This window comes from Dendrobates tinctorius, unplaced genomic scaffold, assembly GCF_039654945.1.
Source record: "Dendrobates tinctorius isolate UK_male_01 unplaced genomic scaffold, ASM3965494v1 ptg000006l, whole genome shotgun sequence".
NCBI lineage: Eukaryota > Metazoa > Chordata > Amphibia > Anura > Dendrobatidae > Dendrobates > Dendrobates tinctorius.
Genome location: NW_027361674.1, coordinates 17,838,589 through 17,861,296, shown reverse-complemented (window position 1 = coordinate 17,861,296; position 22,708 = coordinate 17,838,589). Strand labels below are relative to the sequence as shown.

Here is a 22,708-nt window from a genome sequence, read left to right as displayed (position 1 = left end):
CCATATAATGCTCCACACAGTATTATGTGTACCACATAGTGCTCCATACAGTGTAATGAGCCCCATATATTGCTCCATACAGTATAATGTGCCCCATGTATTTCTCCATACAGTATGAGCCCCATGTATTGCTCCATACAGTGTGAGCCCCATATAATGCTCCACACAGTATTATGGGCACCACATAGTGCTCCATACAGTATAATGATCCCCATATATTGCTCCATACAGTATAATGAGCCCCATATAATGCTCCAAACAGTATAATGAAACCCATATAATGCTAAAACAGTATAATGCACTCCATGTAATACTCCATACAATATAATGAGCCCAATACCTTTGCCTCATACAGAATGGGCCCATATAATACTCCATACAGAATATGATGGGCCCCATATAATGCTCCAAACAGTACATGATGGGTCCTATATATTGATCCAAGCTCCAAACAGAATGGGCCCCGTATAATGCTACATATATAATGGGCCCCATATGAGGCTCCAAATATAATGAGCCCCATATGATGCTTCATATATTATGGGCCCCATATGATGCTCCATATATTATGGGCCCCATATAATGCTCCATATATAATGGGCCCCATGTTATGCATCAGTATAATGGGCCCCATATGATGCTCCATATATAATGGGCCCCATATGATGCTCTAGTATATAATGGGCCCCATATGATGCTCCAGTATATGATGGGCCCCATATATTGCTCAAAACATTTAAAAAAAATGAAATCTTCCCCTCTCCTTGCTGGCCGCTGCTCTTCTCCGGACTTCTCAACGTCGGCGTCATCTGGCTCTCTGCACTGTGACTGTTCAGGCAGAGGGAACACAGAAGTGACGTCACTGCACCCTCTGACCTGAAGCGTCACAGTCAGAAGACGCCACAGTGGAGGAGCGGGAAGAGGTAAGTTTCACAAGTGCCGGGGCCCTGAGCAAGCGGGGAGGAGCGGATTCTTTATTAGCCCATGTGGCAACATTTCAGTTCCACAGCAGGAGAAAGGTTATGGATGAGAAACGTTGCCACATGGGCTAATAAAGAGTCTGCCACTTTTTTCACAACTTATCAGAGTGATACATTATACACTATATTAATACAGCATTATACTATATTATGTTGCATACATCATATAGGTGAGTGCTGTATATACATTATATAGGTGATACTGTGACTGGGGTGTATAGTTGCAGTATCACCTATGTAACATACATACAGCAGTATCACCCATATTTTGTATTTATAAGGCCGGTTTCACACTACCATGTGTGATGTGAGAAACTCGCACGAGTCTCTCGCATCAACACCTGGCGCTGCTGCTGGCACTCAGGACCGTAGCTGCGGCTGCATAGAAATACATGCAGCCACAGCTCTGCCGCCGGGTGTTGATGGGGGGGATATAGTTGCGGGGCACAAATAACAGGGGTGCATATAGCTGGGGGTGCAGATCACAAGGGTGCATATAGCTAGGGGCACAGATGTGCGAGGTGTACGGAGCGGAGCCGTGTGTGTACAAGGTGTATGGAGCGAAGCCGTGTGTATGAGGTTATGGAGTGGAGCCGTGTGTGTACGAGGTGTACGGAGCAGAGCCGTGTGTGCGAAGTGTACGGAGCACAGCCGTGTGTGTACGAGGTGTACGGAGAGGAACCGTGTGTGTACGAGTTGTACAAAGCAAAGCCGTGTGTGTATGAGGTGTACGGAGCGCAGCCGTGTGTGTGCGAGGTGTACGGAGTGGAGCCGTGTGTGTACAAGGTGTACGGAGCGAAGCCGTGTGTGTACGAGGTGTACAGAGCGCAGCCGTGTGTGTACGAGGTGTGCGGAGCCATGTGTGTACGAGGTGTAAGCAGTGGAGCCATATGTGTATGAGGTGAGTGGAGCCGTGTGTGTACGAGATGTACGGAGCAGAGCCGTGTGTGCGAAGTGTATGGAGTGCAGCCGTGTGTGTAGGAAGCGGAGCCGCGTGTGTACGAGGTGTACAGAGAGAAGCCGCATGTACGTACGAAGTGTACGGAGCGGAGCCGCATGTGTACGAAGTGTATGGAGCGGAGCCGCATGTGTATGATGTGGATGGAGAGGAGCCGTGTGTGTATGGAGCGGAGCTGCGCATGTACGAGGTGAATTTGAGTGTGTACGGAGCAGAGCTGCGTATGTACGTGGTGTATGGAGCCGCGCGTGTATTTTGGAATTGGGGGGGGGGCCCATTTGAAAGTTCGCACCGGGGCCCATAACTTTGTAGTTACGCCACTGGGGATGTAGCTGGGGGGCACCGATCACAGGGGGGCATATAGCTGGGGGCACAGATCACAGGGTCGCATATATCTGGGGGGCACAGATCACAGGGGGGCATATAATGTAGCTGGGGGCACAGATCACAGGGGTGCATATATCTGGGGGCACAGATCACAGGTGGGTAAATAGCTGGAGGGCACAGATCACAGGGGGTATATAGCTGGGGGCACAGATCACAGGGGTGCATATATCTGGGGGGCACAGATCACAGGGGGGCATATAGCTGGGGGGCACATATCACAGGGGGCATATATCTGGGGGGCACAGATCACAGGGGGGCATATAGTTTGGGGGCACAGATCACAGGGGGCATATAGTTAGGGGCCACAGAGATTATATTGGGCCACATAGCTGGGGGGCACATAGCTTGGGGCACAGAAATATACCTGCAGACAGGCACTGAGCTCCTATTCCTGGACAGGAGAGCATTGGGCGCTAACCCCGCCCACCCCGATGATGTCATCATTCATGTGCAGGCAGCGTTCTGTAATGAAAGCTGCGTGCACTTGGTGGGGGTTAAACGGCCGGAAGCTGACAGGGCTGCCGCCGGAGAATTACAGACTGCGGGGACCTGCCTGCGGGCCACATGTGACCCATGGCTGGAGGTTCCCCACCCATTTTAAAGGGCCGGCGATGGCGGCCCACTTAGCCGCCAGCCCACCGGGCATCTGCCCGACTGGGCAGATTATCAATCCGGGCCTGCCCGTGGTCCCAGAAAGACTTGCTTCAGAGAGCCTAGGAACTGAGAGGCTCTCTGAACCGCGGGGTCACCACGCTCCCACAGTGGGGTGGCCCACTCCAGAGCCCTGACAGCCAGAAGGGAAACGATGAATCCGACCATAGCCCGCTCAGAGGGGAATCGCGCGGCCAGCAGCTCTAACTGAATAGCACACTGGCTGACGAATCCCCTACAGGAGGCACTATCGCCCGAAAACTTCTTGGGCAGCGGGAGGTGGGATAGCATCGGTGCAGGGATAGAAGATGGAACACGAGAAACAGCCTCCGCGGCTGCCTGGACAGCGGCCGCAGTAACATTCGCAGCTGAGGTTGAACGCTCGAGAGCCGCCAACCTGCCCCCCAGCTGCCGAATGTGCTGCAGTAGTTGCTGTTCATCTGCCATTACTAGCCAGACCCTGGCGCTAGTATAATGTTAGGGCTGGCAAAACGCACCAAATTATAAAATAATAGTAGGTGCGTTCGCAGTCCGGGGTCCACCGTGCAGAGGTGGTACACTGCTGCTAAGTAAAGGCGGAATTATGAAGCGGTGTGGGAAGATCACACGTGGGTTAACGTCACCCAGTGTGAACAGCAGCGACTCTGTTAACTCACAGAGCCGCACTACCGCTGAACATAAACACCGGAGCCTGTTTAACTCACAGAGCCCGGTCAAAGAGCGCACAGAAAGCGGTCACAGAACCCTGCCCCAAGGACACGGGGTCAGAGTCCCTCTAGATCTTCTGAGCGCGCGGCATCGCAACTGCGGACACCGGTATAGACGCTGACTTCAGTGTGTAGAGCACGTGCACTGTGGCGTGCTGAGCCACTGGTGGAGACCAATGCCTGTCACTGACTCTGACCTACCTACACCTAAGCCTGGGCACTTAACAGGCTAGGCTGCACAACACATGCGTACCAAGGGTAGGGGTTCTTAATGAGTCATTCACCAGAGACATTCATACATGCATACGACACACACTCTTGATAGTCAGCTAATGCAGTCTATACTAGCGCATGGCCGAGCGGCCATGCGAACCTTTTATAGCTGCATGCTTCTGGGACCTTCCTGGCCTTTCGGATGGACCAATCCTAGCTGGAGAAGGACCTGAGCTTGTGACCTTCGATTTCCAATGGGAGATCACACCACGGACATGCTCAGTGGACCGCAAGGAGAACTTAGTCCCTGGAGAGACTCGCTGCTGGCCAGCCTGCGTTGCTAAAGGTGGACCAGTGCTGGTCTGAGCAGAGCACTGGAAACGACGAGTCTGCTGAGCAGGCTCCTCTGTGGCCGAAGGAGAATGGAAGACCGCCAAGTGCAAGGCTCAGGATTCCTGCTGTGCAGCGGCAGAAACCCGACGCCTAACACTGGGGGACACATAGCGACCCTCGCAAACAACCCCAGTCCCTGCCTCACATATCCTCCCCCCTCTGTTCAAGCTTATGGGGTTGAACATTTGTAACCATACAGGGGGCCTGTGACTCCCCCACCCGATGTTCCACAGTAAAATTAAAATTTTGCAAAGACAGGAACCAACGGGTGACCTGCGCATTTCTTTCTGCATCCAGACCAAGGGTGAATGATCTGTTACCAAGCAAAATAGTCGACCAAGAAAATAATAGCGTAGGGACTCCAAGGCCCACTAAATGGCCAGGCACTTCTCCACTACGCTATAGTTTTTCTCAGCTGGGGTGAGTTTCCTACTTAGGTAGGTGACCAGATGCTCCTTTCCGTTCACCTCCTGCGACAGGACCGCTCCTAGGCCCACTTTAGAGGCATCTGTCTGTACAATGAAGTGTTTCTGGAAGTTTGGGCTAATGAGGACAGGCTGTCCGTACAGCACTACCTTCATGGATTGGTATGCTTCCTCTGCATTGGGGCTCCACCGAACCATGACCAACTTCTCTCCCTTAAGTAGATCTGTCAGGGTTGTGGTTCTCCCTGAAAAATTGGGTATAAACTTCCGGTAATACCTAATGATCCCAAAAAACGCTCTCACCTGTTTGGTGGTAACAGGTTGGAGCCAGTTCTGAATGGCCTCGATTTGATTTATTTTGGGTATAATCACCCCACGGCCGATCACATATAACTAGTACTGGGCTTCCTCGCGCCCTATCGCACATTTCTTGGGATTCACCACCAAGCCCACGAGTCTGAGCAAATCTACCACCTCTTGGACCTGGGACAAATGTGTCTGCCACTCTGAACTAAAGATGATGATGTCAGCTAAGTATAATAATAATAATAATAATAATCTTTATATAGCGCTAACATATTCTGCAGCACTTTACAGTTTGCACACATTATTATCACTGTCCCCGATTGGGCTCACAATCTAAATTCCATATCGGTATGTTTTTTGGAATGTGGGAGGAAACCGGAGTACCTGGAGGAAACCCACGCAAACACGGGGAGAACATACAAACTCCTTGCAGATGTTTCCTTGGTGGGATTCGAACCCAGGACTCCAGCGCTGCAGTGCTAACCACTGAGCCACCATGCTGATGCATACTTCTGATGGGGTTCCAGCACTATATCCATCAGCCTCTGGAACGTGGCAGGGGCCCCATGTAGTCCAAAGGGCAGGACGACATAGTGGTAAAGACCCTCTGGTGTTATGAAGGCGGTCTTTTCCTTGGCCAACTCCGTAAAAGGCACCTGCCAATAACCCTTGGTCAGACTGAGCGTGGTAAAGTACTGGGCCTGACCCACTCATTCGATCAGTTCATCCAGCATTGGGTACAGGTCGAACTTTGACACCTCATTTAGTTTACGGAAGTCATTACAAAATCGTAACAATCCGTCTGGCTTTGGGATTAGTACAATTGGGCTAGCCCAATCTCTCCAGGATTCCTCGATTACTCCCAGTTGGAGCATTTGTTTTACCTCACTTACAGTGGCTTGTCTCTGGGCCTTGGATACATGGTACGGTTTCATTCACACCCTTACGTGAGGCTCGGTGACAATGTCATGCTGTACAGAGGTACAACCGGGTAATCCCGTGAATACATCCATATTCTCCTGTACCATTTTCCGCACCTCTTGCAGCTGTTGTTTCGAGAGGGTGTCTCCTATTTTTACCTCTCCCTTGGATTTCGTCTGTGACGGCCGTCTGCGAATCTGGGCTGTAGTGGGGACTGCACCCTGAGTAACCCTGAGACCCTTAACCCCTATACAGGGATCTGGAATTGTAGCAAGGCCCAGGGGGTAGCTGTCTAGATTAGCAGTGGACCAGAGCAGGACGGCCACCAAGGGGTCAAAACTAAAACCCGTAATCAAGGTCGGAGGCCGGAGGGCAGCAGAGGCACGAAATCAGCAGACAGAAGGAGAGTCAAAAGTCCAGGCCAGGGTCAGTAAAACCAGGAGGGCAGCAAGGTACACAATCAGCAGGCAGAAGGAGAGTCAGGAATCCAAGTGAAGGTCAGCGTCAAAAAATCGTAAGAGAGGCGGAGGTATAAAAATGGCAGGCAATAGAATTGTCAGAAATCCAGGCTGAGGTCAGAGTTTTCTCTATAGCAAATTACAAAGTAGCACGCAGGGGAACCAAGAATATATCCAGCGGCTTGCAAGACCAGTCCCAAGGTATTTGAGGGATCAGGTCCTTCCTCACAGGTTCCTGGACTGATGATGTAATTAGGACCGCCCCCAGGACCAGGCCAGATGGAGATGCAGTAAGCCCTACATGACTGACAGAAGGGCGGAGCCAGCACCCACCAGATGCCTGCGCAGGAGCCTCTTCTCTGTCACCACCCTCACCCTGGAGCGAACCACGGCGCCTCCCAGTGGCTGAGGCAGGAACAGCCGTCCCTGAGTCCGACGGCGACGTGACGGTCCGGCGCCTCCTAGTGGCCGAGACCGGAACCGCAGGCCCCGAGTCTGGCGGTGACGTGTCAGTCCGGCGCCTCCTAGTGGCCAAAGCCGGAACAGCAGGCCCTGAGTCTGGCGGCGAGATACCAGTCCGGTGCCTCCTAGTGGCCGAAGCCGGAACAGCAGGCCCTGAGTCTGGCAGCGACGTGACACCGTCTGGACCAACATTGTAGGGTCTCCAAATGGCACATCGGGAGTCACTTCCGTAAGCATACACTCTCAGTCCTCGCACGCTTTTAACAAATTTACGTGATATAACTGTTTGGGTTTCCTTTTCTCAGGCTGGTAAACTCGGTAGTTTACATCCCCCACTTTTTCTGAACTTCATATGGCCCTTGCCACTTGGCCATAAGCTTGCTTTCAGTGGTGGGTACCAAAACCAACACCTGATCTCCTGCTTTAAAGGAACAGGCTGTGGCCTTTTTGTTATATTCGCGGCCTTGCGCTGCCTGAGCACCCATCAAATACTCTTTTACAATAGGAATGACCGCTGCAATTTGGTCCTGTATATTGGCCACGTGCTCAACGACACTTATGCGGCGTAGGTTCCTGCTCCCACGTCTCTTTGGCTACGTCCAACAGACCCCTAGGATGTCTACCATACAGTAGCTCAAAGGGAGAAAATCCCGTGGGAAACCTGCGGTATCTCGCAAATGGCAAACATCAAGCAGGGCAACATCATGTCCCAATCCCTTCCATCCTTGGGCACTATCTTCTTCAACATGGATTTGAGGCTTTTGTTGAAGCGCTCAACTAATCTGTCAGTCTGAGTGTGGTACACTGACATGCGCAACTGTTTTATCTTCAGGAGCCTGGACATAAAAAGAGTCCCCTGATCAGTGAGGATCTCCTTTGGTAGGCAAGGTGACAGAATATGGCAAACAATTTTCGGGCGATAAGCTTAGCCGAGGTTTGCCGAAGCGGGATGGCCTTCATGTACCAGTTGGCGTAGTCTACGACTACGAATATCTGTTGGTGGCCCCGGGTGGATTTTACTATCATCGCTACCAGATCCATTGCAATCCACTCAAAAGGTACCTTTATAATGGGCAGAGGCACCAGTGGACTCCTGTAGTTCGTGGTGGGTGAGGTTAAATGGCACTCCGGACACGTATCACAGTACCTATGGACCTCAGCATAGACACCAGGCCAAAAAACTGCTGCGGTATGCACTCCTGCGTTTTTTGCCCCCAAATACCCTCCCAGCATGCGAGAGTGAGCTATGTCGAGCACCGCTCGACTGTAAGATTGGGGCACTACCAGTTGTTCTGTCACTTTATCCCGGATTTTATCAACCCTGTACAGTAACTCCTATCGGGGTTACCCTCTGTCCATAGGTTGGCAAGTATCCCTGACTCGGGATCTTCGGGTTCTGCGCCTGGAATACCATTTACCCTGGGAGGATTAACCCTGGTCTCCCACAGGGACCAGAATAGGGGTAAGTCTCTTCCCAATACAGTCCCATACGGAAGAGTCTTTACCACTCTCACCACATCTTATCTCTCCACACGGGGTGAAAAACGTAACCTCCGCGGTCGGGTACTCTCGGAGCTCCACATGTATGCACACCACCCCAACCTTCCGTCCATTGGAAATGTCCCCAGCAACCAGGGACCCAAGTACCAGAGTCACCAAGCTCCCCGAGTCCAAGAGAGCATCCTTCTGGTACTCGTTAACGAGTACCTTGCACAGCTGGGGTTCGGTACCTGTAGGGTATGTAGTGGCAGTGCAGTCTGGCTGGGCAAACATAGACACATGGTGCGTATACCCGCAGTCCATGGGTTCTGCTGTTAGGGGGCAGTTGACAACCAAATGTCAGGGCCCTTGGCTTTGCCAAGTCTTAATAACTGTGATTTGAGGGGACTTTAGGGCCAATTTAGGGGACACGGGTCTGTTGTCACTCTCCTTCCGAGATATCCCCTCAGGACGGGCAGGGTCAGTATTGGCCCTGGTGTATGGTCGTGGACATTTCCCAGGTTCCTGAGCTGGCAGAGCCTTACGTGACAGCCAAAGTGGAACAGAGTCCCGTATAAAGTCCTAAGTGGCTGTATACCGTTCCACCAGTCCAATCACCTGGTACAGAGTGCACGGATTCCCTTGTTCCACCCAATGTTGTATGGTTGCTGGCAGAGCCCTCACCAGCCGGTCGACCATCACCCTCTCTACCATCGGGAAGGGACTTAAGGTCTCAGGCTGGAGCCATTTTTTAACCAACTGCAGCAAGTCATATGCCTGAGACCTGCGGGACGCGACTCCACAAAAGTCTACTGGATTACCCGTTGAGCCCGCACATAAGTATTAACCCCCAGTCCGGCAAGGATCTCACCTTTCAGCTTCCCATAGTCCAGGGCATCGTCCCGACTGAGGTCCAGGTAGGCCTTCTGGGCATCTCCTGTCAGGAAGGGGGCCACCACATCAGCCCACTGGGAAAACGGCAAGCTCTCCCGCTACGCTGTGTGCTCGAACACTGTAAGTAAAGTCTACATATTGTCCTCAGGACTCATCTTCCTCAGAGCCGACCGGACCTTGTACCGGGCCTCAGAATGGATCAAGGTCGTTGATGAGGGCGCCTCTCGCAGAGGCGCAATCTGTTGCAGAATCAAATTGTTGGTTTGCTGCTGCTCCTGTAGCTTCTGCTGCTGAAACTCCTGCAGCTTCTGCTGTTGCACTTGAGAGATGACCAACTGTCTTAGTATTTCCTCCATCTTGTCAGCCCGCTTGAGATGCAGCATTGCAGGCCTAATAACCGACATGCAGCGCGCTTTGGGGTATGCCTCAGTTCACAGTGCCCGCATTTTCCATCAGTGGGTCAGTGTGACAGACAGGGACCACAGGAAAAGTTCACAGCAAAACTTGTTTAATTGTCCATACTCATGCAGTGTATAGCACATGGTATCCTCCGGATCGCAGCTGGGAAACAAGACAGTTCATAAATGTCTTGATGCCGAGGGCAACTGCACCACCATATCATGCTGTGGGGTGCCAAGAATTCGCTTTGTTGGTTCTGTGCTACCTCACACAGACGGAGCTTCTACAGAGCCGACTGCTCTACAGGTTGCAAACTCCAAATTGACACACCCAAACCCTTCGTGCAGGGTTTTTCTCTAAACTGGAATCTGTGGCCATGAGCCACCTGCAAGATCCGGCCTGGAGAAACACCAGTCGCTGCCTCACAGATGATATTAAAAGTTGCAAGAAAGAAACAGCACTCTCTCTGCTCCTTCTGATTTTTCTCACATTCTCCACATTTTTCTCCAGTTTCTCAGTTTGCAGGCACTATCTATTTCTAATTTTCAGTTGTTTCAGAGCTAGTGGTTGGATACTAGCTGCTATGATGTCTCCATACATAGCACACTGGGACAGTATTCAGCAGTGTACCTGTGATTACAACGCTGGGATGATATAAAAAGTTGCAAGAAAGAAACAGCACTCTCTCTGCTCCTTCTGACTTTTCCCTTCTCTTTTTCCATAGACTTCAAAAGGCAGCTGTAATCTGTTCTCTAAATGAGCTCGCAGTCTGACTTCTGTGGAACTAGACAAATTTGAGCTGTATTTCTGATGAGCTCAGGATGCAGGGGTAGGAAAATAAGTGGCTCCTAAGTGGAGAAAGAAGCAGATTTCACTAACAAAATATGATATAAATTTTCTCATTTTAGCTTGTATGAGGGGCTGCTAATAAGTCTCTGGCTTTGTGATCTTTTTTTTGCTTCTATGGAAATGAATGTTACATCACATGAAAGCCTTATGTGTCTAATATATGTTTTCAAAATTTTGTTGCTAGCTTATGGCAACATTGTTCTACGCACACGGGAAAAGAAAATGGCGGCGTCTAATGCGATATTCACAGCAAATGAGAGCAGAGGAGTGATAAAATTCTTGTTTCTGCAAGAAAAGTGCGTAAAGGATATTCATGGTGATATGTCGCCAACATTGGGGGAATCAATGCCCTTCATATTCTACAGTTAAGAACTGGATTGCCAAATTCAAAACGGGTCACTTAAGCACCAGCGATGAGTAACGTCCAGGACGACCTAGAGTGGTTGTTGCTCCAGAGATCGTTGATGCTCTACACAACCTCATACTGGAGAATCGGCTAAAGCAATCGCACACATCATGGGGATTTCCCATGAACATGTTTGTGTAATTATCTATTATCCATGATTATTTGGACATGAAGAAGCTATCTGCAAAGTGGGTCCCCAAATGTTTGGCAACAGATCAGAAAAGCATGCGAGTGAAAAATACCCGGTCCATTTGTCAGTATTTCCAGACTGATAAGAACTTCCTAGGTCGACTGGTGAATATGGACGAGACCTGGATTTATTTGTCTGACCCTGAAACCAAGGAGCAGTCAAGAGTGGAGGCACAGTGGTTCTCCTCGTCCAAAGAAGTTCAGGGTGCAAAAATCAGCCATTAAGGTGATGGCGTCTGTGTTCTGGGATAAGGAGGGCATTCTGCTAGTGGACTACCTTCAAAAGGGTTCCACCATCAATGCAAGGTATTGCATTGAACTTTTGGACCAATTGAAGGCAGCTGTGAAGGCAAAAAGGAACGGCAAGCTGTCCAAAGGAATCTTGTTCCTGCAACTCAACGCCTCCGCTCACACTGCACAAGTGACCAAGGCAAAACTGGCAGAGCTGGGTTTCCAGCTGGTTGACCACCCACCTTATTCACCAGATGTAGATCCCTCCGACTATCATCTGTTTCCAAATCTGAAGAAACACCTCAAGGGTACCAAATTTCACACCATTTCTGATGTCATGGATGTTATGGATGCCAGCTTTTAGGCACAACCGAAATCCTTCTTTTTGCAAGGCTTACAGAACTTGGAATACTGATGTAAGAAGTGTGTTGACATCAGTGGAGAGTATGTGAAATAAATGTAAAGTTTCATCTTCCTATCTCGTTTCTTTCTGGGTAAAGCCAAAGACTTATCAGCAGCCCCCCATATTATCGATTTATGCAGAAATTTCTTACATATATAAGTAAACCAGTACTTAATGTATTTTTGATAGTTTGTAACTAATTTTGACAATGTTTGTGGTATGTATTTTAGCTAGGTTAGGTTGACAATGTATATCTAGCTACAAAATAAGTATTAAGAGTGCACCAGTAATATTTTTTTAAAGGAAGATATACTTTTAATAAATTCTACAGATTCTTGAAGGTTAGACCTTGCATTAGTTCATAGATTTGAAATCTTTAAGTTTGCATTCCTGCTATGTTGCTAGAGGCACATCACCTGCGTCTACAACTAGGAATACTATTCAATACTGTAATTATATTTTCTTCCTTTTTACAGGAAGACTTTTTTTTATTCATTCACTATAACTGCCCATTTTACTTGTCTAGTTGGATTATATGTGTTTGTCATTCATCAACTTTGCACATTTTACAAACTACAGTTGCTCCTCATGCTTACACCAGAGCATCTGACTGGGGTTCCTTATTATCCTTGTTCTTACCATTGTATTCACCGGACATAATGTCGATAAGGTCTAGTAGGTACGTTGTGAGTCATATCATCATCGCTGGTGGGTCTCTCTTGTACTAGAGGACCATCATTGTGTCAGAGCGTAGAAGAGGCAATGTGAGTTTTCTAGGGGATCAGTTTGACCCTGGCAGTGATCATTGTTCTTCTCCTTCCATCTTGTGTGGTAGTATTTCTGGGAGCTGCATCAATGCTCATCTGGAAATGATGGCCTATTTATTACAGTATGGGCCCATGAGGGGAGACATTATTACTGGAAGTGTTAGGAATGGCGGAACGCACTAAATAAAAATAATAATAAAGTGCGTTCGCCGCTCGGAGTCCACCGTGATATAACCGCTGCTAAGTGGTGGCAGGAGCAATATGGCGGAAATGCGCACAGGGTTAAACGTCACCCAGGTGCGCAAAGTAATCTCTGTTAAGTCACAGAGATGCCAATCAAATGCAAATACAAAAGACTGAGCCTGTTGAAGTCACAGTACACAGTATAAATGCACACACGGTATCAGGTCACAGGAGTAGCCTGGGACAGCGGAACTACGTCCGTCTAGACCTACTGTGTGTGCGGCGTCGCGGCTGCGGACGCTAAGGAGGGCTGCTACTGCAGCGCGGCGTAGACACTGCCGCTAAACGACAAGGCAAAGACGCAAGCGCAATGTCGTACGCTAGCAGCTGTGGATGTTGCAGCAGAGGAGCGCTGGCGCTTATTCTAAGCTCAGTCCCTAACCACATACGTAATATCAGAGGGAAGGGGTTTCATAATGAGTCATTTACCAGAATCATACATCCGTCCTCATACACACAGCAGCAAGTAAGACTATAATAGTGCATGGCGGAACAGCCATGCGCGCCTTTTATAGCAGCCGGGACCTTCTGCAAGCTTCCAGATCTCTGAGATGGACCAATAAGATCTGGAGCAGGACCTGAGCACATGACTCCCGATCTCCAATGGGAGATCGTCCCATGAGCATGCTCAGTAGGCGGACAGAAAGACAGCCTCAGGAGAGATTTGCTGCAAGGCAATCTCCTCTGAAATCTCCTCTGCTGTAGATAAACAGCAGGAGACTGCAGAATGTGAGGGTCTGGATCCCTGCAGAGTAAACGCAGAAATCCGACGCCTAACAGGAAGGGGACTAGATGGGGGACAATATACCAGGAAGAGCCCAGGATGCGGGATATTATATCAGGAAGGGGCCCAGGTAGTGGATATTATTACTGGAAGGGGCCCAGGATGGGTGACATATACTACTGAAGGGGGCATTACATGAGGATGGGAGATAATATTACTGAAAGGGAGGAGGATGGAGGAAATTAGACCAGGAAGAGGTCCAGAAGGATGGGGGGACATTGTTATTGGTAGGGGCCCAGGATGGTGGACACTATAACAGGATGGGAGACATTAATACTGGAAGGGAACTGGATGAGGACATTATACCAGGACAGGGGACATTATACTAGGAAGAGGCCAGGATGGGGGACATCATTACTGGAAGGGGACTGCATAGGGACATCATACCAGAATGGAGAACATTAATCCAGGAAGGGGCCCAGGATGGGGAACATTATACCAGCACGGGGCCCAGGTTGGGAGACATTATTACTTGAAGGGGCTCAGGATGGGGGGATAGTCTTACTGGAAAGGAAACAGAATGTTGGAAATTATTACTGTAAGGAGCCCAGGATGGAGGACATTATCACCGTAATGGACACAAGATGGGTGGCATTATTACCAGAAGGGGCTCCGGATGGAGAATATTATAACAGGAAGGGGCCCAGGAAGGGTGACAATATTACATTATAGGTGGGTTGGCAAAACATATGTCTTCATAGGATTTAAAATGCTACAAGGGCCCATTCATCTGACCAACATGTAGGTAGAATTCAGGTCCAATTTTTTCTGACTCTAGTTACATCACTGGATACATGTATAATTACTGGGACTTCCAACTACTGAAAATGGAGGGTATAAACTCCTCAATGTAAATGTAATCACTGGGCACTGTAACAATGATTGTGACACTGACAGGTCCAGGGGCGTAACTACCGGGGTAGCAGCCGAAGCAGTTGCTTTGGGGCCCGGCCCATATAGGGGCCCGGGGCCCCGGCTCCGATCGGCGCTACCCGGTAGTGCAATTTAATTACCCCAACCACCGATCCGCGGCCCAACACCGGGCCGTTGTAGTGCTCTTGCCGGTCCGCGGACACAAGGGGAGCCGGTGGCTGTGTAGCAACTGATACTCACCCTGCATAGTACCCTGTCGGCGCGGCGGCTTCATCCAGAGCTGAGCTGTCTACCGCTCATTTAAGGTCATGAATATGGACGCCACTCCTCTCCCATAGGCGTGGCGTCCATATTCATGCACCTTAATGAGCGGTAGCACTTGACCCCTCCGCACAGGAAGAAGCTGATGCAGGGAAGGAAGTTCAGCGATGGGAGGGAAGTTCAGCGACGTGAGGGTAAGTATGATGGGGGAGGATAGGGGAGCCGAGCGGAGCCATATATACAAGGGAGGGAGAGTGGGAGCGGAGCCATATATACAAGGGAGGCCGGGAGAGTGGAAGCAGAGCCATATATATGCAAGGGAGGGAGAGTGGGAGCAGAGCCATATATACAAGGGAGGGAGAGTGGGCGTAGAGCCATATATACAAGGGAGGGACAGTGGGAGCAGAGCCATATATACAAGGGAGGGACAGTGGGAGCAGAGCCATATATACAAGGGACGGAGAATGGGAGCAGAGCCATATATACAAGGGAGGGAGAGTGGGAGCAGAGCCATGTATACAAGATGGGAGAGTGGGAGCCATGCATACAGGATGGGACAGGGGAGCCATGCATACAGGATGGGACAGGGGAGCCATGTATACAGGATGGGAGGGTGGGAGCAGAGCCATGTATACATGATGGGAGAGTAGGAGCAGAGCCATGTATACAGGATGGGAGAGTGGGAGCAGAGCCATGTATACAGGATGGGAGAGTGGGAGCAGAGCCATATATACAAGGGAGGGAGAGTGGGAGCAGAGCCATATATACAAGGGAGGGAGAGTGGGAGCAGAGCCATATATACAAGGGAGGGAGAGTGGGAGCAGAGCCATATATACAAGGGAGGGACAGTGGGAGCAGAGCCATATATACAAGGGACAGAGAGTGGGAGCAGAGCCATATATACAAGGGAGGGACAGTGGGAGCAGAGCCATATATACAAGGGACAGAGAGTGGGAGCAGAGCCATATATACAAGGGAGGGAGAGTGGAAGCGGAGCCATATATGCAAGGGAGGGAGAGTGGGAGCAGAGCCATATATACAAGGGAGGGAGAGTGGAAGCGGAGCCATATATACAAGGGAGGGAGAGTGGGAGCAGAGCCATATATACAAGGGAGGGAGAGTGGGAGCAGAGCCATATATACAAGGGAGGGAGAGTGGGAGCAGAGCCATATATACAAGGGAGGGAGAGTGGGAGCAGAGCCATATATACAAGGGAGGGAGAGTGGGAGCAGAGCCATATATACAAGGGAGGGAGAGTGGGAGCAGAGCCATATATACAAGGAAGGGAGGGTGGGAGCAGAGCCATGCATACAGGATGGGACAGGGGAGCCATGTATACGGGATGGGATGGTGGGAGCAGAGCCATGTATACGGGATGGGAGGGTGGGAGCACAGCCATGTATACAGAATGGGAGGGTGGGAGCGGAGCCATGTATACAGGATGGGAGGTTAGGAGCAGAGCCATGTATACAGGATGGGAGAGTGGGAGCAGAGACATGTATACAGGATGGAAGAGTGGGAGCAGAGCCATGTATACAGGATGGGAGAGTGGGAGCAGAGCCATGTATACAGGATGGGAGAGTGGGAGCAGAGCCATGTATACATGATGGGAGAGTGGGAGCAGAGCCATGTATACAGGATGGGAGAGTGGGAGCAGAGCCATGTATACAGGATGGGACAGGGGAGCCATCTATACAGGGTGGGAGAGTGGGAGCAGAGCCATGTATACATGATTGGAGAGTAGGAGCGGAGCCATGTATACAGTATGGGAGGGTGGGAGCGGAGCCATGTATACAAGGATGGGAGGATGGGAGCAGAGCCATGTATACAGGATGGGAGAGTGGGAGCGGAGCCATGTATACAGGATGGGAGGGTGGGAGCGGAGCCATGTATAGAGGATGGGAGCAGAGCCATGTATACCGGATGGGAGAGTGGGAGCAGAGCCATGCATACAAGGATGGGACAGGGGAGCCATGCATACAACAGGGGAAGCCACACAGAGCTGGACAGGACGGGGGGAACCACACATACATTTTCTGATGATTAGAAAATAATCAGCATGTACAGTACTCCAGTACAATTTTTCTTAAGTGCTCAATGCTCCATTTCCTTGTAGGTTCCAATCATCATTAGCAGTGGCGGTCATCAGTAGAAGTAGCCCAGTGCTCCCACTGAAACAGAGAAACAAGCCAGGTGCTCCCACTCATTCAAAACCTAAGGTGAGTTGAGTCACATTATAAATGATAAGTATGCACTGCTAAACTACAACCGTGTCCATAGCCCCACCCCCTTATGACCAAAGCCCCACCCCTGTCACACCTCCATCCCCGCCCTGCCGGGCCATGGAAGAATGGTCTTGCTTGAAGCCAGTCCCTGGTGCAAAAAAGGTTGGGGAGCACTGGTGTAGGGGATCCGGGGCCCCGGCGGAAAAAAATGTACACTATGATTTTGCAGCCTACGCTGCATTTCTGTGCCTGCTCTGCGGAGCGAAGCATATATTGGGCCCGCCTCCCTGCCTGCAGCCAATCACAGAGTGTATTGCTTCAGACTAGTTCAGTCCCGCCCCTTCCCTGAGCCCTCGCTGTCTATTAGCTCTCTGCAGAGCTGCCTGCCACATGGACCTCTGGGAAATGTAGTTCCTGGAGGGGTGTGTCTTTGAGGGGGCCCCGTTTAAAAGTTTGCTATGGGGCCCAATCAGTTCTAGTTACGCCCCTGGACAGGTCAGCTATCTATATAAGTACAATGAAATAGAAATATGAGAAAATTGGGATCCAGCAAAAGGATGAAAGTTCACCAGATTTATAAAAACTTCTTCTTTATTAATCCATTGTGTCATAAAAAGTATGAGGAACTCCAATCAATTAGTAGCATTCCAGCAAGGGACTACATGTTTCAGCACTATGTGCCTTCCTCACGGTCCTATTTGAACTGAGCTCCAACACTAGCAATATATCCTCCTTTGTGGAACATATTCAAATGACCCTTAATTAAAAACAGTGGAACAAACCAATTAAAAACATCTGAGTAGATGGTTGAAACTCAGTTCAAAAATGTTGCTAGAAAAATACCTATATTGAACATGTTTTATACATAGACAAATGATATAAACTTTTAGTAATGAATCAACAATAATATAGAATAACTGCCACAAAAAGCAACAATATATAAACATATATGAAAAAATGCATCATGTAGTAGGCATGATCTAAACATCAGAAACAATCACAAAAATAACTCTCAGAAGGTATAATATCATAGAGTAGGTTTAAGATAAAGATATAATCTTTTATAAATTCATATATGAACTCTATCCCTTTTCTTTTCCTCTCCCCTTCCTCTTTTCTTCCTTCTCCCTCTTCAAAAAAAAAAATATATATTTTTCGTCTCTAATATTCTTACCTAATATTGTGTAATAAGATCCATTCTACTGTTCAGTCCATCTGGAACTCTAGTCTCTAATAAAAAGATCCACCCACTTTCCCTAGATAGAATTTTACTTTTAAAGTCACCACCCCTATGTGGTTTTGTAACCACCTCTATTCCCCTAAAGGAAAAACTTTTTAAATCTCCTTTATGCACATTAGCAAAGTGTTTAGAAACCGCAGAGGCTCCTGCAATAGGCAAATTAACCGAATCAGACAAATGCTAATGTGCATAAAGGAGATTTAAAAAGTTTTTCCTTTATGGGAATAGAGGTGGTTATAAAACCACATAGGGGTGGTGACTTTAAAAGTAAAATTTTATCTAGAGAAAGTAGGTGGATCTTTTTATTAGAGACTAGAGTTCCAGATGGACTGAACAGTAGAATGGACCTTATTACACAATATTAGGTAAGAATATTAGAGACGAAAAATATATTTTTTTTTTTTTGAAGAGGGAGAAGGAAGAAAAGAGGAAGGGGAGAGGAAAAGAAAAGGGATAGAGTTCATATATGAATTTATAAAAGATTATATCTTTATCTTAAACCTACTCTATGATATTATACCTTCTGAGAGTTATTTTTGTGATTGTTTCTGATGTTTAGATCATGGCTACTACATGATGCATTTTTTCTTATATGTTTATATATTGTTGCTTTTTGTGGCAGTTATTCTATATTATTGTTGATTCATTACTAAATGTTTATATCATTTGTCTATGTATAAAACATGTTCAATATAGGTATTTTTCTAGCAACATTTTTGAACTGAGTTTCAACCATCTACTCAGGTGTTTTTAATTGGTTTGTTCCACTGTTTTTAATTAAGGGTCATTTGAATATGTTCCACAAAGGAGGATATATTGCTAGTGTTGGAGCTCAGTTCAAATAGGACCGTGAGGAAGGCACATAGTGCTGAAACATGTAGTCCCTTGCTGGAATGCTACTAATTGATTTGAGTTCCTCATACTTTTTATGACATTATGGATTAATAAAGAAGAAGTTTTTATAAATCTGGTGAACTTTCATCCTTTTGCTGGATCCCAATTTTCTCATATTTCTATTTGTTGGGGCATACTCCCTGCCTGGATCCGTGCAAAACATCAGGTGAACACCGATTACTGCATCAAGAGGAACTCCTTTAGGGTGTGTGCAGACGCTGCGGAATCCGCTGCGGATTAATCCGCACGGATTTTGCAAAAACCGCAGATAATCCGCAGGTCAAAAGACCTGCGGATTATCTGCGGTTTTGCCTGCGATTTGGTCCTGCGGATTCACCATCTCCACAATGGTGGAGATAGGAACCCGCTGCGGATTCCGCAGAAAGAATTGACATGTCAATTCTTTCTGCAGTTTCAAAACCGCAGCAAATCCGCGCGGATTTTTCCGTAACGTCAGCACAGCGGGTTTTTTTTACCATTCATTTGAATGGTACTGTACACCGCAGCTAAAGCTGCTGCGGGTCCGCAGCGGCCAAAACCACTGCGGAAACGCAGCGGAATCCTCAGCGTGTGCACATACCCTAATGGTGAGCTGGCTATATGTTTTTCACATTGTTTGAAAAGTACAATGAAATGTATAATTGTAGGGCATCCGATTGCACATTATTATCTATCTTGTGGTTGCTAAAATTAGTATAATTTATGAATATTCATCTTTAGAAGCTAATTTTTTTTTCCAGTTTACATATTATGTATCCTGAGCTTAAGAATGTATTTTATGTTTCAATAAGTTAACTTCTCTGGCTACCTCTTAAATATTACTAAACCTTTTATAATATTGATGCATACATACATACAGAAATGCTTCTGCCTTTCCCAACCTCTCTGCTATTAAGCACTCACAGATTTCATCATGTCTCTGTCTATTTATAAATGAGTGAGTCACCATATCAACATGTTCAAACAGACACATACATGCATGCTGGCATTGTCTGAAGTTTCAACACATCCATCTACCTCTCTTACCAAGCTTGCTAATCCAGAATGGAGCATACTGTATTGCAGTACAGGAATAAATACTGTATATTGCAATTACACAAAAAGACATGACATAGTGTACAGTTGTGGCCAAAAGTATTGACACCCCTGCAATTCTGTCAGATAATACTCAGTTTCTTCCTGAAAATGATTGAAAACACAAATTCTTTGTTATTATTATCTTCATTTAATTTGTCTTAAATGAAAAAACACAAAAAGAATTGTCCTAAAGCCAAATTGGATATAATTCCACACCAAACATAAAAAAGAGGGTGGACAAAAGTATTGGCACTGTTCGAAAAATCATGTGATGCTTCTCTAATTTGTGTAATTAACAGCACCTATAACTTACCTGTGGCACCTAACAGGTGTTGGCAATAACTAAATCACACTTGCAGCCAGTTGACATGGACTAAGGCTGTGTGCCCACGTAGCAATTTTTAAGCGTTTTTGCTGCGATTTTCGGCGCGAAAACATTTAAAAATCGTGTACAGAACGCCTCCCATGCATTCCTATGGCATTCCGCACATGCTGCGCTTTTTTACGCGGCGGAATCGCATCGCGGAAAAAATCGCAGCATGCTCATTCTTTTGTGCGGAATCGCAAAGAATTGCCGCAATTCCGCACCCATAGGAATGCATGAGAATCGCTTACTTCCCGCATGTGGCTATGCCCACCATGCGCGAAGTTAAGCGTCTCATGTGCGGTTGGTACCCACGGTGTGGAGGAGAGGAGACTGTCCTCCAGGCCCTGGGTACCATACCCCTGTAAAAAAAAAAGAATAAAAAATCGGGGTATATTTATCCGGCGTCCCGCGCTGCATTCCCGGCGTAAGCGTTCCCAGTATTGCCTTGCGGCAAGGTCCTGTAATGACGTAGTCTCGCGTGACTCTAGCGAGATCGCTATAGCAACGCGACACCAATGTTATCACAGGTCTCGCATTCATTACTGGGAACGCTGAGGCCCGGGATGGCAGCGCGGGACGTCGGAAGGTTAATATACCCCGATTTTTTTTATTTTTTTTTAATTTTTTTTTTTAGCATTTTAACATTCTATCTTTTACTATTGAGGCCGCATAGGCGGCCTCAATAGTAAAAAGCTGCTCACACTTATCAAACACTATGTTTGACGAGTGTGACCAACCTATCAATCACTTTCCAAGCGATGCTTCAAATCACTTGGAAAGTGCTTGAATATCGCACGCGAAAATCGCTGTGAAATCGCGCGGAAAAAAACGCGTGATTTCTGGGAAGGAGTCCGGTTTTTAGTGTCCGGAATAAAACGCTACGTGGGCACATAGCCTGAAGTTGACTCAACCTCTGTCCTGTGTCCTTGTGTGTATCACATTGAGCATGGAGAAAAGAAAGAAGACCAAAGAACTGTCTGAGGACTTGAGAAACCAAATTGTGAGGAAGCATGAGCAATCTCAAGGCTACAAGTCCATCTCCAAAGACCTGAATGTTCCTGGGTCTACCGTGCACTGTGTCATCAAGAAGTTTAAAGCCCATGGCACTGATCAAAAAATGTCATGTGCCCGAAAATGATACCAATAAGTTAGCTCATCCTGCAAAAAAAACCAAAGCCCTCACATGACACTGTCGGCTGAAATATGAAAAAATTATAGCTCTCAAAATATGGTGACACAAAAACTAGTTTTCACAATATAAAGTGTCTTTTAGTGTGTGACAGCAGCCAAACATAAAAACCCGATATAAATCTGGTATCGCTGTAATCACACTAAACCAAAGAATATAGTCGCTTAATCACTTATACCGCACGAAGAATGGCATAAAAATAAATAAAACCAATTCTTAACATGTTGTTGATTTTTTTTTCATTCTTCCTCCCAAAGATCGCAGTAAGGCTCGGCGCGCATTTATCCTGCGCTCTTACACCGTGTAATTTTCTGAAATACATGATTCAGACAGAACCCCAGCGGAAAATTCCCTTAAATGAGGCCAATGGAGGCACTGTGGACGCCATAGCACCTGTGATCCGGGGCAGTTCGTCTTTTTAGGATTGCATAAAAGTGCCGTCAACCACTGTTTTGTGCACTTCTGAAAAGAAGGAAACCGCGTAACCTAGGCCAGACGGAGTCCAGAGTAACTCTGCTGCCTCACTATAGTGAATGGATCCATCGGGGGTTTGGGGGTTTCATCATGTCACTCAGACATTTAGATGGAAACCCCAAAATAAGTGGTCAGCGTAGAGCGCAGGATAACTGTGATCCCAAATGTTATGTAAAATGTTCCCAATAAAAGCTTTCACTCAATCCACAAAAAAGCAAGTCTCCACTCCGATCTGTAATCTGTTAATGGAAATATAGGGGTTTCCACATTACGGGTAGCACAAAGGCTCTGGTAAAGTGAAATAGCTCCTCACCCACCAAAAGAAATTCAGCAAATTCTCCGTTCCAAAATCCAAATGCCCCCCTCCCTTCTGAGCCCCAGTGTGCCTAAATCACATATAGCACCCACATGTTTGGCATTCTGTAGTGATGAGAGCCCACCTAATTTATAGGTGCGTGTCTCCAGAAGCACGGGCTGGGCATAATGTACTGGTCACTACAACGTACTGGTCACTACAGCATACTGGACACTACAACGGCAGTTTGCAATTTTCACTCAGCAATATTTACTGCTGCCTGTTTCTGGAAAACACCCATGGAGTCA

At 47.7% G+C, this 22,708-nt stretch overlaps 1 protein-coding gene across 1 annotated transcript in view; it reads left to right on the top strand.

Moving 5' to 3' along the window:
• The first annotated feature begins 18,372 nt into the window (after window positions 1-18,372).
• PPM1A (protein phosphatase, Mg2+/Mn2+ dependent 1A) overlaps window positions 18,373-22,708 on the top strand; it is a 159,108-nt gene continuing 154,772 nt past the window's right edge. Inside the window, exon 1 of the mRNA XM_073571214.1 lies at window positions 18,373-18,469. The gene's annotated coding sequence lies outside the window, so the exon portion shown is untranslated. The remainder of the gene's footprint in view (window positions 18,470-22,708) is intronic.